The 17,728-nt window shown below is 41.3% G+C and overlaps 1 protein-coding gene across 3 annotated transcripts in view; it reads right to left on the minus strand.

Moving 5' to 3' along the window:
• The window catches only part of tbc1d2 (TBC1 domain family, member 2), a 46,799-nt gene extending 45,317 nt beyond the window's left edge, over positions 1-1,482 (minus strand). For 2 of the 3 annotated variants that reach the window (XM_037077038.1, XM_037077036.1), the window contains exon 1: positions 1,191-1,482. The gene's annotated coding sequence lies outside the window, so the exon portion shown is untranslated. Of the gene's footprint in view, positions 1-1,178 lie in introns of all 3 variants that reach the window. The other variant, XM_037077037.1, reaches the window with a different exon arrangement.
• Positions 1,483-17,728: the final 16,246 nt, after the last annotated feature.

Genomic DNA, 17,728 nt, shown 5'->3' on the forward strand with positions numbered 1-17,728 from the left:
CACAGTTTCTCAGAGCAACATGTCAGCTGTATCACAATAACTACTTTTCTCCTTCTGTGAGACAGTTTCAAGTTACAATTTATTCTTGTAAATGTGTGTGTAACATCCAGAATCTCTCTCACAGGGCAAGCCTCACATGATATCTAATAGTTTTAACTTAAATTAAACAAAAACATGAAAAACAAAAAGAAGTCTGTCAAATGTTTCATGAATTTGAAGGTATTGATGTTTTGCAAAATATACAGATTAAAGGGAAACATGGTCTGAAAATAATATATATAATATTAGTCTTAGAAAGTGTCTTATTTCAGAGTGTAATATAACAATAATTATATAATGAAATAATTAGTTGCTGACTTTATAGTTGGCTGTTGTTTTTGTAATTTTTCTCAGTATTCAAGTTTTTCAGTGCAGGACTGACTTCTTCTTCTGCTGTCCATCACCCTCAGTGGACACAAACAAGCATTGAAGGTTCAGTGGAAGTTATTTCCACAGTAATAACACATAATGACAGGAAGTGGCAGCATAACACCCCCCTTACAAACACACACACACACACACACACACACACACACACACACACACACACACACGAGTGTGTTAGTAAGACCCTCCACAAACCCTGACCCTCCAACTGAGCATGCCTTGAACCTGGTTCTGACCCGAGCCTGGGTCTAAACTGTACCTGACCTGAATCTGACCCGAACCTAGCTCTCACATGACTCTAACCAGGGTTGTGTCTTCAGCTTTTACTGTCAGCTCAACATGCAGTTGGTTTAATTGCCTGTGTTTTTCCTGTCAGGCTACAACAGCTTGACCTTCATTGTTGACAGAGGACCTTCAGACAGAATTCAGGGCAGAAAACCTACTGTCACCTTCTCTGCTTGTTTTTTTAATTACAAAGAATTTGATCTTTTTATATATATTCCACATCTCAGGACATTGTTAAAGACAGGAGACATGCAAATATTTAGACAACCTCTCAAACTTCTGAGTCCCATGTGTCTGCAGAGCATGAACACGTGCTCATCTGTCAGGACACTAAACAACAGCTGTCAACATCTGTTGCTGCATACATGCAATACGTATAGAGCAAGTGAGCGCGCACGCGCACACACACACGCACGCACATACACGCTGCTGAGCTTCACCGTGTCCTGACCTGTTCAGAAACACACCTGAGTGTTTACCTGAACGGGCGTGGCCTGACAACACCTCTGCGTCTGGATTGTGTTTGATTGGCAGCTGCAGCAGACACAAAGTAAACTGAGACGGAGACACTGTCGGCGCTGTTTCTTCTTCTTATTGTTCTTGTTTTTCTTGTTCTCGTTGTTGTTGCTGCTGTTGTTGTTGTTGTTGTTGTTGTTGTTGTTGTTGTTGGTCTTTCTTCTTCTTCTTCGCGTCTCGCGGTCGATCCTGTTGTCCTGGTCTTCTCTCTTCGGTCTCCGTCCCTCCCGCCAGTCACGCTGCTCAACAACTCATCAAGTTACCGCGATAACACACACAACTTCCGTTCTTTCAATTTTAAGAATACATTTTCAAAATAAAACCTAGATTTCCTATCGGTGTTATTATTCCTTCATGATGGGGGCATATTCAGTCAGCCAGACATAGTATTGATTCCATCCAGTGGTAAAAAGGAACTGATAGACCTTTACTCGTCATTTACACTTACTTGTCTTAATACTTTCATTTCCTGCAGAACACAGTCTGAAGAGTCACAGCAGCACTCTGTTGAGATTAAAAGAGCAGTCTGTAGAAATGTTCATGAGGAGAGAAAGGTGTTCAAACAAACTGAATAATCAAACTCTCTTTGTTTCCATGACTGAATAAACTGCATTAACACACTGATCTGAAAGGAGCATTACTGTGTTTATATGTGGCAGCCCCTGCCCTCTTTCTAGCTTCAAACACTGTTGTGGGACCTTATTTTCCTTTGAGAGCAGCTGGTTTGTTCACTGATGGAAACACTTTGTATTATTAGCTCATTAATATTGAATTTCTTCTATTCAACTACACAGAGCTGCTTTAAGACATTTTAAGATAACAGTAGACTTTTTTGTCACAGATACAAAGAATATAAAATCTTCTGTCACTTTGTGCAGCTGTAATGACACATTACACTGTGATGATCACACCTTTAAATGTGTACAGGACAGGCAGTGGAAGAAGTTTATAATGAACATGAGCATTAGTTTGAAACATTTTGTACAAAGAAAAGATCATCGCTAAAGATTTTCATTTTGACATTTATACATGTTTCATAACATAATGAATGCTACCAAGAGAAACAGTTTGTGTTCAAATCAGGAGCTGAATGCTTTTTTCTTTGTGATTTGACTCTTCACTATTACAACCATTAGCTGATTCAAATCTCTCACCAAAGTTCATTAAAATGACAGCTGATCCACAGATATTAAACTGGTGATCCAAGTGGCGCACAGAGCATTAGCACCAAAACTACAGCCAAACATGTAAAGGAGTGAAGGAAAATGTCCTCAAGATGGCCTGGTGAAAGTAGGTGGAAGTGGAGGGATGGAGTGTGACTTTTGACAATGACTACGCAGCAGAGGTGGCTGCTAAATGTCGGAAATACACAAGCCTAAGGACAGTTCTCTAAGAGAGGGGTATTTGGTTTCAATCACCAATGGACACACTGAGGGTTCAATGGGCTGAGGACGCAGCAAGGGACATGGGACAAAGAGGACTGCAGGTACCAGCCAAGGGAGAGGAGAGACCTACACTGCTGACGGAAGATGTGAGTGAAGAGCAGTGATGTGCCAGTCTTGAAAGAATCAGCTCAAAGGAACGACTCTTTAACGTGAACAAACTGACCTGATTCCCCCGTTTCACTTCTCTCTCGTTCATTCGTTCTCACAGACCAGTCGCTATGTTGTTCACCGTTCAGTTATCAGAGAGGTGAGGAGGACTGAGTGCCAGCCAATCATATGCTGAGTCTATGATACTGTCATCAAATTTTAGCCAATGAGAAACAGGAAAGCATTGCAACTGTTTCCATAAAAAGAAAAAAAAAATCATTTTGTTCGTAGCTCATGGTTCTCTAACTGTTGTGTTTTCTAAAAGTACACATAATCATGAAGTTGCAGCTATGTATTTGCCTTGAACTACAGTGTTATGTTGATTGTTAGCACAATTGTTTGAGAACAAGGAACTGAGAACTGTGCATTACGTGATTCACTGCTAAACAATGTTGTACTGGAGGCGGGACTGAACGAATGAACGCCATGAACGATTCTTCCTGCCAAAGGTATATATATATATATATATATATATATATATATATATATATATATATATATATATATATATATATATATATATATATATATACTCTCTCTCTCTCTCTTCAAATTCAAATGGCTTTATTGGCATGATGTAACATTGTATATATTGCCAAAGCACGCATTACAAGTAATAACTATAACAATAAATGAAAACAGTATTTACAATAAAGGAAAACAGTATTTACATTAAATTCATATGTAATCAGTCAAAAAAAATTACAGTAAATCACTCAATTTTTGTCAATTAAAAATATCATTTAAAGTTATCAAAAGGCTACAAAATAACAACTAATAAATCTGTCAGCTATGTGTGTCCCTTGCTGTCTCCCAGTGTCTGGCAGGCAGAAACACAGACCACTGCTAATTTGCTGCTCTTTGATTCTTCCCCTAGTAGGATAGGCAGTTTTTCTTCATCGGATAGTTTAGAGAAAGAACCTTTTGTTATCATTTCAAATTTAGGGAAATATATTTCTCTGATATATTCAAAATGTTCACATTTGGTGAGGGAGTGTAATTCCATTTCAAGTTCATTTAGACTGCAGTGACAGCACTGCCACTGCTCTGCAAGGAGCCTCCCCTGTTTCAATAGGAATAGTAGTCTTTATTTGGGTGAAGAAAAGCACAGCAATTGTAAGTTTGACTAATGTTAAGCTTAACCAAGCATAGGACTTGGTTTGTTTTGCTCTGTTCTGAAAGTTTGCCTAAGACATAATTATGTTTAACACTCTATTCGGGTCATAGTTCACTATGTAATATTCCTCATAATATACACAGGTTTGAGACTAGGTCGCCTCACAGAGGGGGTGGGGGGTTTTGGGAATGGGCTGGTAAAGAGACCTGTTTTGTTTGTTTTGTACTGACAAGTTGCACTGTTTTATGGGTTAAGTTTTTGATACCATTTGTTATGATTTCACCAATCCTCTGCTGCCTGTGTCTCGGATTCAACCTGATACTCTTCCTACCATCCTCCATAACATGTCTGGCTTGTTAAGATTATGACTTATATCAAGAATCTGAATGCTGATGTGTTCAGGAGACGCACCTGCTAAGATCCGAACATGCAAAGTTGAGCCATCCATGGATAGGACAAATCTTTCACTCTCAATTCAATTGTAAAACAAGAGGCACAGCCATATTAATCAGGAAAAACGTTCAGTTCACCCCCAGTAATATTATCACAGAAGGACGTTATACAATTATCTCCAGTATATTATATCAGAAGCCGGTAGTCTTGGCATCTATGCCCCTTATTGGGATGATCACAGCTTATTCAATTCAGTTTAATTTCAATTTAATATCTCTAATTCCCAATCTGGGCTCCCATACACTGATTCTTGGTGGGGATCTGAATTGTGTCACTGACCCGGTTCTTGACATATCAAGCCCACGAAATATCCCGCCCTCGAAGATGTCACAAACCCTGTCCACCCTTATGGACCAGTTTTGCTATATCGATCCCTGGAGATTTACATACCCATCTTCCCGCCAATATTCCTTTTTTTTTTTTGCATGCCCATTGCTCTTTTTCTCAAATTGATTCCTTCCTAGTGGATTTCTGTACAATATTTACCCATTTTCAGATCACTTAGCCCTAGTACTGGATCTTCGCTTTGACCTAAAGCCCAAACAGTTTAGGTTTTGGGGTCTCGACCCTCTTTTACTTAGAGAAGAAAAATTCTGTAACTATATTTCTGATTCCATCGCAGTCTTCTGTGACACCAACAAAAATAAAGAGACCTCCCCATCACTGCTATGGGATACCCTGAAGGCATTTCTCAGAGGCAAGATAATTTCATATGCATCTTATAAACATACATAAACAGCGCAGAATGCACAAGGAGGAATTAGAAAAGGTAATTGCAGCCCTGGACAGATTGCTAGCAGTAACAAACACTCCGGACCTGTATAAAGAGAGACTTAGACTTAAGACGGAACTTGACTTACTCCTCACAACAGAAGCTGAACGACTTCTTCTCCGATCCTATGGATCGTTATATGAACATGGTGAAAAGGCTGGGCACCTTCTCACTCACCAGCTAAAAGCCAGACAAGCATACAACCAAATTATTCAGATTAGAGATGATTCAGGCATGGCAGTGACCAACCCACTTAAAAAGTATACCTCATTTAATTTATATTATCGGCAGTTGTATAAATCTTGTATAAAAACAAGGATCCTCTCAACTGCGCATCATACAGACCAATTTCCCCTCTAGCTATAGATGTGAAAATACTCGCGAAAATTTTAGCTCGTCGTATGTGGCCAATTATGCCTTTAATTATCTTGGAGGACCAAACTGGGTTCATTGGTGAGAGGCACTCCTTTTCTAATGTCAGAGGGCTTCTCAGCGTCATTCATACTCCATCCTCCCTTGCTGATCCAGAGGTGGTTGTGTCACTTGACGCCGAGAAGGCCTTCAATAGGGTGGAGTGGCCCTACCTCTTTTCCTCCTTGCAGTGATTTGGGTTTAGCAATTTCTTTATTTCCTGGATCAAATTATTGTACTTGTCAGGACTCTTGTTTTTGTTTGTTCTTGTGTCTGTTTTTTTTGGTTTCTTGTATTTGATTTACATCTTTGTATCATGTCTTGTGTTATGTTTTGCTTTCTCCATGTCTTGTGTTATGTTTTGCTTTCTCCATGTCTTGTGTCTCATGTTTTGATTTTCCATGCCCTCATGTGTCCTTTAAGTTTCTCCTATGTCTCCCCTCTGGCTCCCTCTGTCTGTTGTCTTGTTCCCTCCTGGTCTATTCCTCTGTGCTCCTCCCCCTCATTATCACACCTGGCTTCCTTCCTCCTCTCTCCTCACCTGTGCCTCGTCATGTCATTAGTGTCTGTGTATTTAGTCTCTGTGTTTCCCCTCACTCTTTGTCTGGTCATTGTTTGCTGTTTTCTGTTTCTGAATGCTCCTGTCCATGCTCCTGCCCCAGTTTGGTATGTTTTGGTTTGAAGATTTCCATGTTTGATTTGTACTTTGCCTCTTTCTTTTGTACTTTGTTGAACTGTTTTATTTTGCTACTTTGTCTTGATGTTTTGTTTGCTACTTTGCCTTTTGACCTTTTGTCTGCTTTTGTTTTTTTTTTGTTTTTTTTTGTAACAGCTTTAAATAAAGCTCGCCTTTTGTTTGTTCTCTTTATCTTGCCTCATTAACTGCATTTGGGTCCACCTCCCTTTCCATAGTTTTTCCCTTTTTACCCCGGCGTGACAGTACTCTTCTCCTCAGGCGTCAGTTTGCACAAATACACAGCGCTCCGATCCCTTCGCCCTCTTCCGTGGCACACGTCAAGGGTGCCCCCTCTCCCCTCTGCTGTTCGCACTTGCCATTGAGCCATTGTCCATAGCTTTGAAATCAGAGGATTCAAAGGAATAAGGAGACATGGAGAGCAGCATCGGGTCTCGTAGTATGCTGATGACCTACTTATGTATATGAGCGATCCCCTGTCAAGCCTCCCACCCATTCTATCGACCCTGGATTCTTTCAGTGTATTCTCCGGGTATAAGTTGAACGTCTCCAAAAGTGAATGTTTCCCAATAAATCAATTGGCTACAGAAATTCCAACTCACCTCATACCATTCAAGACCACTGTAGTGGGCATAAAATACCTAGGAATAATGATCACACGATCTATGCACACACTGAAAGAACAGAACTTCTCAATACTGATGGCAGCAGTCAAACAAGATCTTCAAAAATGGAACCGTTTGCCACTTTCTCTTGCGGGTAGAGTGCAAACAGTAAAGATTAACATATTACCAAGGTACCTTTACCTTTTTCAATGCCTACCAATCTACCTCTCTCGATCATTCTTTAAGCTTATCAACGGCATCATTTACATTCATTTGGGCAGGTAAACAGGCCAGAGCAAATAAATCCTTGCTCCAGAAGAACAGATTATTGACGGCAAACCCAGCCTACCTTCTGGGGTACTATTGGGCGGCTAATGCACAAGATATTTTACTCTGGTTAACTTCTCCTCGACATACCTGGTGCCAGTTAGAGGTGAATTCATGTACCACGTCTCTCCAGGCGCTAGTATGTAGCAAATTTCACATCCAAACCCCATTGAAGTTAATACTTTAAAAATTTGGACCCAAATCAGGAAGTGGTTTGGATGGCTCTCCCCTCCGCAAACTACACCCCTTTGTAATAATCACTTATTTGGGCCAGCCAGGATCGATTCACGCTTTGCAGCTCTGGGAAAGAGGGGCCTGAGATGCCTAGGTGATCTGTACATAGATGGTCAGTTTGCCAGCTTTAACCAATTATGCTCAGCCTTTGGACTATACAACACAGACTTTTTTCGCTTCTTCCAACTGCGTGACTTTGCACAAACCCACTCTCCTCACTTCCCCCAAGCCCCACCCCTCAACGGTATAGACTTAATACTCCAGGCTGAATCTTTGCCCATTTGCTCATTTCTTTATGACCTCTTATCACCATCAAATGACTCAGCTGTAAATAAGAGCAGGGCGGACTGGGAAACCGAACTCCTCCGGATAAGCATTTCCGATGCTCTATGGAGAAAAGCGATGGAATCTGTAAATTCTTCCTCTAGCAGTGCCAGACTTTCCCTTATCCAATATAAAGTACTCTTTAGACTACACTATAGTAGAGACAAACTCTTTAAACTTTATCCCGACAGGACTACTGTAGCTTGTGACAGATGCTCTCAGACGCCCTGCAACCTGACACACATGTACTGGATATGCTCTAAATTGTCTAAACTGGCATTCTTTTTTAAAATCTATCTCTGACATCCTGGGTATCTCTATTAGTCCCTTGCCAGAGATAGCTATTTTCGGGGTGCCTCCTGATGAACTAGTAACCACATCTTTACAGAGAAATGTTATAGCTTTTGCATCCTTGATTGCGCGCTGGAAAATTCTTCTCTTATGGAAATACTCACAGCCACCTTTCTTTTAAATCTTGGCTACATGATTCATTATTTCTGTTGAAACTGGAGAAGGTCAAATTTGGCCTTAGAGGCTGTCCTGGGAAGTTCTACTTACAATGGAGGCCACTATGTTGATAAACTCCCTGCAACTGAAATGTCCCCCTGATCCTACACCCACACCTTGCCCGGCCCGCTGACCCTCCCTCCTCTTAGATATGACCAACAACTATGACGTGTGTGTGTGTGTGTGTGTGTGTGTGTGTGTGTGTGTGTGTGTGTGTGGGTGTACATATATCTACATATGCCTTAATTTTGATTATTTCTTATTTTTCTCCTTTTCTTCATTTATTCATCATCTATTCATTTATTCATTTTTATTAATTTTATTTTCATTTTTACTGTATTTTACTTGATTTAGTTAATTAAATTCCTTTCTAAGTAAGTGTCTCTAGGGCGGGTGGAGTGGGTGTTGGGTTACACAGAAAATGAAAATGTGACTCTTTTGAATGTACTGATTACTGCAACTGTGAATCAATGAAAATATATATTTAAAAAAAAAGTTAAATATGGCTTTAGCAGGTGAAGCTACTTTACAATACAGATTACAGAACTGGGAAGTGGTTCATTGCTTTGAGACGGGGGACATGTAAAGCTGATTTGCGGTCAAGCTTTCTTTACTCTGCTTGTGATTCAGTCTATGTATGTGTTATGGATGCAAGTTTGTTGGAACTAATAAAGTCATGGAGGAGGGAGTGGCCAGGGCAGGTTTTCCTCAGTCACAAACAATCCAACTGTGCTGAAGTGGGAATCCTTTTCTCCAAAGCTTTCAGTCCTCACTCTGTGGAGCTGCACCATGTCATGGCTGGACATATTCTCATGGTCAGAGCTTTTTATGAAAATGTGAAAATGGTCTTTCTGTGTGTATATGCCCCTGTGTTGAGTATGAACAGAATGACTTTTTTAAATGCATTATGTGATGGTGGTGTCTCTGATGAGTATTTATTCCTGGGGGGTGATTATAACTGCACTGCTGATGCGGCACTGGACAGAAATCACCTAGAACCCCATCCTGCCTCGTCTGCTCGGCTCAAACATCTCATAGAGACACATGACTTGAAGGATGTGTGGAGGGGTTTTAATGGCAGGAATAGACAGTATACCTGGTCTCACTGCATTTTTACTGTTTCAAATATCATTTTAGTGTTTTTAAAAGCTGCTATATCGTCCTGGTGGGTGTGTAGGATCACTCCTTGGTTCAGTGCAGCATTTTTATGCAGAATGTGAAGACATCCAGTGCCTACTGGCATTTTCACACAGCTCTTTTAGAAGACCGCTCTTTTAGAGAGGCTTTTAGGTTATTATGGCTTTCACATAGGTAGCAGAAGTCCATGTTCACATCAGTGCAGAAGTGGTGGGACTATAGAAAAACTGTCATAAAGCAATTTTGCCAACAGTATAAATCGCAACGTCACCAAGCAAATTACCAGATCCATTCAGGACCTGGAGACTGAGGTACAGCACTTACTGAGCTACACAGGAGATCAAGGGCATGTTGAAACACTTAAAAGTAAAAAGGCTGCTATAGCCAACCTGTTGGGCATCACAGCACAGGGAGCTTTGGTTTGGTCATGTTTTATGAATGCCTCCATGATGTAAGCCCTTTTACCTCAGAGCTGTAGGAGGACTGTGATTACTCAGCTCCCAAAGAAAGGAGACCTTCAGGACATGAAGAAATGGAGGCCAGTCTCTTTGCTCTGCAGGGATTATAAGGCCCTGTTGAAGGCTCTGGCTTTGAGACTCAAGAAAGTGACGGCTGAAGTAGTTCATGTTGATCAGACCTACTATGTGCCCGACAGGTTAATTAGTGATAACATCACTGTAATTCGGCATGTAGCTCTTCGGGCATAGGGACTGGTCTTATTTCCATAGATCAGGAAAAGGCTTTCAACCGGGTTGAACACCAGTACCTGTGGAAGACGCTCGCTGCATTTGGGTTCAACCCAGGTTTTATTGCTAGGATCAAGGTTTTGTACTGTGATGTTGCAAGTATACTAAAAATTAATGGAGGTCTGGCTGCACCTTTTGCTGTCCAAAGAGGAGTGCGGCAAGGATGCTCACTGTCGGGCATGCTGTACTCCCTTGCCATTGAGCACCTACTGCATAAGCTTAGAAAGGAACTGTCAGGTGTATGTTTTCCTGGGTGTCCTGCAGCTGTAAAACTTTCGGCCTATGCTGATGATATCATGGTGGTTCTAAATACACAGGCAGACATAAGGTTTTAGAGGGAAATGTATAGCTTTTTAATAAACTGTCTTCATCCAAGGTCAACTGGAACAAGAGTGAAGCTTATGCAACCACAAAGGATTCTCTGAATGGGCTGGTTTTAGCTGGAAGGTTGAGTTGGAAGAAGGGGGGGTTAAAGTACCTTGGAGTGTTTTTAGGTGATGAACTGTGGCTAAAGAAACACTGGGAGGGGGTTTTGGAGTCCACTGAGGGCAGACTGAAGAGGTGGAGGTGGCTGTTGCCCTGTATGTGTTTTAGAGGTAGGACCCTTGTTATTAATAACCTGGTGTCTTCCTCTTAAAGGCACAGGCTGGCGGTTGTGGATCCCCCCCTTGCTAATCTGCTCTCACAGGTCCAGGCTATTATATTTTTTTGGGACAGACTACATTGCATTCAACAGGCAGTGCTGTTTCTCCCTAAAGAAGAGGGAGGACAGGGGCTGGTGCACATGGCCAGCAGGTGTGGGGCTTTTCGGCTGTAGTTTATTCAGAGACTACTGTACGGACCACAAGACCTGGTGTGGAGACTAGGACTGTCAGGTGATTAAAAAAAATAATCTAATTAATCTCATATCTGCTAAAGGTACCCAAATAAAGAATTCGAATTCTAGGACATTACAAAACTGATTGCATGACTAATCAATTGAATACACTAAGACGAGAAGATTTGAAATCCACATTTTTTGGGGGTGAAGTGTGTTTCATAAACGAAATTTAAAAGAAAATGGTCACTCACATCCCAGCAAACCAATTAGGCCAGGTGCATTATACAAAAATGCAATACAAACACACCTAAATAAATAAAATTCAGAAATAAAATAAGTCTCAAATAGGCACTTAAGCAGACTCACAATTCAAAATGAGTACTAAAGCTGACTAAATACGGCAATTCAAAATGAATAGTAGAAGTATAAGGCTGTGAGCAGTGACATAGAAGTTGTCTTCAAAATAAGCGCTTTACATTGCACCCCATTTAGAACTGGGTTCTTAGCAGGGGCTTTTAATTTGAAAGTAGCGACCGTCCTTAGCTTGCCGACACAACAACAAGCTTCCAAACAGGAAGAGGATGACCGCTAGGGGCGCAAGATGAGATAGACGTATTCGTGAGAAGCTCTGCTCCCTCATACAAGTTAAACAATTTAAAAGTACAGTTTATCGAGAAGAACTTTTAAAAGGTTGACAACAACAACCGGAGACGCTTAACAGAATGATGGGGAGTCATAAGTCATAAGTCATAAAAGCAAAGGAGCCAAAAATCAACAACAATAACAAGTCAACGGTGCAAACAGTGAGGCTAATGCTAGCGGCAACCACATGGAAGAAGCAAGAGGTGAGCACACAGACGATACGCTGCTGAGTGAGACGCCAACTGCGACAGACATCATGTTTGCCATTAATCAGCTGAGTCAAAATGTCGACAAAAGGTTTGACACACTCCAAATATCTCTTGTGGACCTGAGGCAAACCATGGTAGATATCGAGGAAAGAGTGACTTCTAATGAAAACGGACTGAACAAGCACGAAACCCGAATCAAAGCCTTGGAAGACCAGTGTGCAAGATGGGAACACACAGCCCAATCACTCAGGGAGAGACTGGATGATTTGGTCTCACGCTCCAGGAGGCAAAACATTTGCATTATTGGAGTCAAAGAGGGAATTGAAAAAGGTAACCCCACAGACTTTGTCGTTAAACTCATCCCAAAGGAGAGGAAAACTTTGGCAACAAACAAGTCAAAGTTGACCGCGCGCAGAGGATCCGTGGCAGGGCAGCGGCAGCGGCAGCCGATGGCCCTCCTCCCCAAATCATCGCACGGATTCACCATGACCCAGTCAAGGAGCTCATCCTGAAACTCTCTTCACAGAAGTTTCCCCTGCAATATGAGGATGCATGCCTATACATTTTTCCGGACCTGGGCCCAGCGGTAATGAAGCAATGGCAGCGATTTGACAGCATCAGAGCCAGATGCAGAGCGATGGAGCTGGGATGCAGCTTCAGATACCCCGCAACGCTTGTGGTGTCAGTCGGCTCAGACAGACGCTTATTCACAAATCCGAAGGATGCTGAGAGGTTCCTAGACGACAACAAAATCCCGTGGCAGACAGGTGCCCCAGCTGAAGGCACAGGGAACAGCTGAATCCCTACAAGACCACTTCTATCTCCAACTACGGTGTCCCGACACACATGAACAGTATGTTTACTTTCTTGCGGTAAGGAGGGGGCGGTTATGTGCACAGGTTATTATGGACGGTTATGAGCCTAGCAGGTTAGATGTAGGAGATGTTCATTCTCAGAAGGGAGGGAAGAAGAGACAGAGGGCCCTGGAGGACTACATTGTTCGGTATAGATTGGTTCTATCTTAGTTCATGTTTTAATGCAGCATCTCGGATGTTCTGGTACTACAATGGCGGAACCTTCACAGCACACTATATGATAATCAATGCTTATCATATAATTAGGTATTGTCAACATGTCTTCAAATAATGGTGATGTTGCAAGAATTGTGAGCTGGAACGTCAGAGGCTTGAATCTTCCAGTCAAGAGAGGGAAAATACTGGCACATTTGAAAAGCCTAAAAGCAGATGTCATTTACCTACAGGAGACACATATTAAAAACACAGCCAAACAAAACCTACGCATGGGTTTGGGATCAGAGGTATTTCAGTTTGGGGCTAGAGCCAGAGATGTAGCCATTATTATTAAGAAAAACACATCTTTTGACTACAGTTGCACAATCAGAGATCCCAATGGTAGATTTTTAATTGTATCAGGAACACTCAATGGTATTCCACCTTGATAAATATTTAGGGTCCAAACTTTGATGACCCATCATTTTTTCAAACATTTTTGTGTGGGATTCCAGATATGGGCGATACAAACATTATAATGGGGGGCGACTTCAACTGTGTAATTGATGCCTCTCTAGACAGTCACAGAACGCATCAGTAATTAGTAAAGCTAGTGAGGTGCTAAAATGGATATTTGGAGACTGGACAAGCCTACTCTTTTTTTTCTCCAGTACATAATTCGTACTCAAGGATCGACTTCATGTTGGTAGACTCAAAACTGATCCCCAATGTCGTTACCTCACATTACCATAATATTTTGATAAGTGACCATGCTCCAGTATCCCTTGACTTCAGATTTAAACATCGTAGGTGCGCTCACACCTGGAGATTCGATAACACCATCTTAAGAGATAAAAGCCTCTTGAAATTTATGTTAGAAAGGTTGCCAGAAATTATAGCTACAAGCGACACAGGAGATGTCGATGACTCGACACTATGGGAGGCCATTAAAGCAGTGCTCAGAGGCAGCATAATCTCTTATATGGCAAATAGGAAAAAACAGTCCGAAAAAGATTAGAAGAACTGGACGAGTCCATTACTGATTTAGAAAATTCATGCCACGTCTCATCAGACCCCAACACCCTGAATTCAATAATTTCCCTGAGGCAAGAATATAATACAATCTTATCTTCTCAGGTCAATAAGCAGTTAAGTAAAATTAAACAGATGTAATTCGAGATAGGTGACAAACCCCAGAAATTACTTTTACGCCAATTGAGGCACATTCGAGCCTCGCAGGCTATACACAGAATAACATCAGTTTCGGGAACTATTCTCACAGACCCTAAAGAAATAAACACGCATTTTATGGAATTCTACTCAAAATTATACAAGTCAAATGGTAATCATGATACTGACAGAATTAAATTATTTCTTTCCCAACTAAACCTGCCTCAACTTAGCCCTGAAGCAGTAGCTCTGCTTGATAAGAAGATCTCTGTTGAAGAGATTATACAAGCAATTAAAGAATCTCCAAATAATAAAACACCTGCGCCAGACGGGTTCACCATATAATTTTCTTAGTGCTTCTACACGGAATTAGCCCTGCTACTACTGCGTATGTTTCAGCACGCTGCGGCAAAGGGTAGATTACCTCAAACACTTTATAGAGCAAACATCTCATTAATTTTGAAGAAGGGCAGAGACGAACTGGAAGCCTCATCATATAGACCAGTGTCACTGATTCCAAACGAAACAAAACTGATTAGCAAAATTCTGGCAAACCACTTAAAATCACATATTCATACAATCGTGCATCCTGACCAAACAGGTTTTATTCCTGATAGGCATATTTATTTTAATTTAAGATGTTTATTCAACATACTTTATACTAAACATAATACAGAAACAGTTGTAATATCAGTTAATGCTCAAAAGGTCTTTGACCAGGTCGAATGGCTGTACATGTATGAGACCTTAAACTCATTTGGTTTTGGGAAGGTATTTATAGATTGCATACGGATGTTGTATGCTTATCCAACTGCAAGTGGATAAACCAAGATGTCTCCTCTGAATTCCCACTACTTCGCAGAACTAGACAAGGAGATCCTAGCTCCCTCTACCTTTTCGATTTGATTGTAGAAACGCTAGCTACAAAAATAGGCCAGCACCCCAAGATATCGCCTGTCTCTATTAAAGGGCAAGAACACCATCTGTCGCTCTGTGTGGATGACATATTATTGTATGTGTCTAACCCAAAAGAGTCAATTCTGTCAATCATGGAGGTATTCAATCAATTCGGCTCCCTTTTGGGCTTTCAAATAAACTGGGACAAAAGCGAATTAATGCCAGTACATTTAAATCTTAACAGTACCATGCTGAATTCTGTTCCCTTTAAAATCGTCAAGGACAGGTTCATGTATCTGGGGGTGTGTGTCACCAGGAAACTTGGCCTGCTACTCGAGAAAAATTGGAATTTAAAAATGAACCAACTGAAGAAGAATATTGAATTCTGGAAGACCCTTCTGCTATCACTTGTCGGGAGAATAAATGCCATTAAAATGGTAGTTCTCCCACGCTTTTTATATATTTTCCACCTGATGTCATTTGAACAACTGAAAGCTAAGCATAACCTGCCAGTCTCACATTTTTTCTGTTATCTGCATGTCAGAAATTTTATAAAGCACCATGTATCAACGCTGTCAGAAATTCCACAACACCCTGCACTTGAAAAGATAGTTAAAATTACGCCAGGGAAAAAAGGGGCAGTATCAAGCCTATATCAGACACTCTTCAGTCAGATAAGAAACAAGTACAGAACTACAAAGGTCTGAGTGGGAGTCTGAGCTGGGAGTCCCCCTTTCTATAGAATACTGGGAAAGGTGTCTTTTGAATATTCATCGTTGCTCAATAAATGCTAGGCATAAACTAATTCAGTTTAAAATTATACATAGATTACATAACTCAAAGCTAATTGTTAACAAAATGTATCCCAATGTATTAGCATTGTGTAACAAATGCAAGATTCAGGTTGGAACACTTACTCATCAATTTTGGAGGTGTCCCAGTCTTCACTCATTCTGGTCTTCAATATTTGATTTTTACTCAAAGGCATTTAAAAGGTTGTGTGAACCCTGCCCCTTGGTGGCGGGGGACTCGACTCAGTACTCTGACAACACAAAGTCTGTTCAACAGTCCCTATGTTTTGGTGCCATTTTGCCAAAAGACTTTTCCTAAGACACTGGAAGTCAGATAATGTACCTTCAACTGAAATGTGGATGAGGGAGCTCAGTGAGACCCTATGTATGGAGAAACTTAGATATAAAAATGCAGGCAGACAGGCAATTTTTGATAAAGTATGGGAACCTGTATTAAAATACCTGAAGGACTTGAGAGAGGTTAATGTTACAATATGAATGATTCCAGCTCTGTGATGATACTGACTGTAAGCAGGTCCTTTTCTCTGTCATATGGTATGGAATTTTTTCTGTTGCCAATCTATTTATGTTTGATGATGCTGCTGTGTTATTGTTTGTTTTTGTGTTTGTTTGTTTTGTATTTTACATTTTTTTCTTTATTGCATAGCTGTTTCCTGGTTTTAAAACTCTCAAGTTCCTCGGTGCTAGTGCTACCGTGAAGTTCCACTGCCAAGTAGCCTACAGGTCATTCAATGGGCCAAAGTTAAAATGCTCACGCATTGAATTGCCACTCAGAATCTCAGAATTAATTGCGTTAATTTTTAGAACGTGTTAATTTGCAGTGTAATTAATTAATCTAATTAACGCGTTAAACTGACAGCCCTAGACCTTTGGCTCAGCTGATCCTGCAGAGTGTTGGAGGTCTAGGATTACAGGAGTCTGTGTTTTTAATGGATTTTAAGACTGTAAAACTTTTCTTCCTTCCTGTCTTTTACCGTGGACTTCTTAGAGTGTGGAAGCCTCTGTGGAGACAATGGGTTAGGCATGAATCTCCTCAGAACAGCAGGGATTGCTACTATTGGGGCCATGCTGGAATACACTGGGCCTGATCTACAGGAGACAGCAGGTTTGGCAGCTTGTCTGGGGTAGAGGTTGCAAAGGATCGTCGGCCGACTGCTCAGTCACTGGAGAGTGTGTCTGACGGGGAAGGAACGTCACCTGCTGGGAGACTACAGCCGTGGTCTTAATGCCCCCTGTTCTGATGACCCGTTCCCCTCCCTCATCATTTGTCCCAGTGCAGAATAACAGTGTGAGATGAGCCTGAAGGAGGCCAAGGGCAAGGCACTGTCTGCGCTGATGGTGAAGTGTCTGAACAGACAGAAGCTGCAGCACCAGTACCAGCTACTGTGGAGAGCTCACCTGGTCTTGGATGAGAAGGTCCAGCCTGAATGGAGGAGTCTCTACAAACCTCCACTCTCCAGGAGGGTGGCAGACCTCCAGTGGAGACTCCTGCATGGGATTTTAGCTGTAAATCCTTTTGTATCTATCCTGAACTCTGCTGTCCCATACACCTGTCCTTTTTGTGCAGCAGTAGAAACTGTGTTTCACCGTTTTTCAGAGTGTACTCGTCTTATTCCTCTCTTCTCCATGTTCCATGTTCCACTGTTTAGTCAAGAAGGCAGGAGATGTTTTTCTCTCAGAACCTTCATTCTTGGCTTCCGATACAAAAAGGCTCAAAAGGACAAATGCCAAATGATGTACTGTATTCTGTAATCAAAGATGGCTGTGTACGTGAGCAGGAAGAGGAAGGTGGAGGACAGTGTGGACTCTGACATTGATAAAAAGCAAGGATCTTGATTGATTTTAATTGTTACAGAGAAATGCAGATCTAGAGCATTTCACAGTTGGTCTGATCTATCTGTTTCAGATTTTTTTTCTGATGTGAACTGATATAATTCACACAGATTTAATAAACATGTTTTGAAAAATCAAAAAATCTCTCTCTCTCTCTCCCCCTCTCTCTGAGATGGTGTGTGAGTAAGG

The sequence above is a fragment of the Acanthopagrus latus genome, chromosome 18 (genome assembly GCF_904848185.1).
Source record: "Acanthopagrus latus isolate v.2019 chromosome 18, fAcaLat1.1, whole genome shotgun sequence".
Taxonomy (NCBI): Eukaryota; Metazoa; Chordata; class Actinopteri; order Spariformes; family Sparidae; genus Acanthopagrus; species Acanthopagrus latus.